Source organism: Elephantulus edwardii, unplaced genomic scaffold (assembly GCF_000299155.1).
Source record: "Elephantulus edwardii isolate Elephantulus edwardi_28Jun2011 unplaced genomic scaffold, EleEdw1.0 scaffold00131, whole genome shotgun sequence".
Lineage (NCBI taxonomy): Eukaryota > Metazoa > Chordata > Mammalia > Macroscelidea > Macroscelididae > Elephantulus > Elephantulus edwardii.
The window spans coordinates 4,069,996-4,071,220 of NW_006399881.1; positions in this window are offsets into that span (position 1 = coordinate 4,069,996).

The window sequence follows — 1,225 nt, forward strand, 5'->3', positions numbered from 1 at the left end:
TATTACATAGAGGACAAGAAATATTATATTGACTTCCCAGAAAATTAATTTGACTTTGTCCAACCAATAATACATGAAGTTTAGGCATACAGGCTTTTGTGTACCTTATTATAAGATTTTTATCTTTACAACCCTTTTGGCAATGTAAGTTGACATTATCAAATCCAACTACTAATTTTCATAACTCAGTTTGATAATTACAGTGATAAGCAGTTTAAATTTCTCCTACTAATCCTTCAGCTTTGACTATATTTGATGCGTCCCAGTCATACAAGTTCAAATCTGCAGTAACATTTTCCTCCAGCTGACAGGATGAAGTAAGGGTGGATCTGGAACATATGTCCATTAAGATTCAACTCGAATCCTCATTATCAGAGTCAGCAATATCACCATCCTTATTTCTGTTAGACGAGACATCTTCTGCAAAAGTGTACCAGCCTTTCAGGAAGCCACTTTGCACTTTTAAGCATCCTGTGGAAAAACAAACATAACCTCGACCCCATATTAACATAGGGTCAGGTCTTTTTCATTGTTTTGTTAATGCATCTTTCCATTTCATTTCAGCATACTTTCGTGGTGTATTTTCCCATTGTCTGTCTGAGGCAGACCTTTCATTGCCATTCAAAATTAAAAAATTTAAAATAAATTGTAAATGAGAAATATAATTCTTTGGACTTAGGGGATATAGCTTCCCCCTTCTTTGTTATATTTAAGTAATTTTTGATAGTAGAATGAGTATGTTTTACAATACCTTGTTTTTGAGGATTGCAAGGAATTCCAGTTTTATGACAAGTACTAAAATACAAAAATTTTAAAACTTTCACTGGTATAGCCAGGAGCATTATCAGTTATTTTTTTAGGAATTTCTAATATAGAAAAATCTAATGAACAGTGTTTTATAACATATTTAGTTGCTTTTTCAGATCAACAAGATAATACCACAAAACCAGAACTGGTATTAATAACACGGACAAATTGCAATTTTCCAAATTTAGGAATATGAGCTTCATCCATTGGCCAAATATCCTTTAGGATTTACTTTAAAATGTGGAACAGATAATAAGCACTTTTCACATGATTTTACAATATTTTTAGCAGGGTTTTTTTTTGTTTTTTTTAAAAATATGAAACATTTTATGTAAATATTTACTATTAGCATGGTGACTATGATGAAATTGTTTTGCTTTTGTTAAGTTAAAATTTATTAAATATTTATTAGCTAATT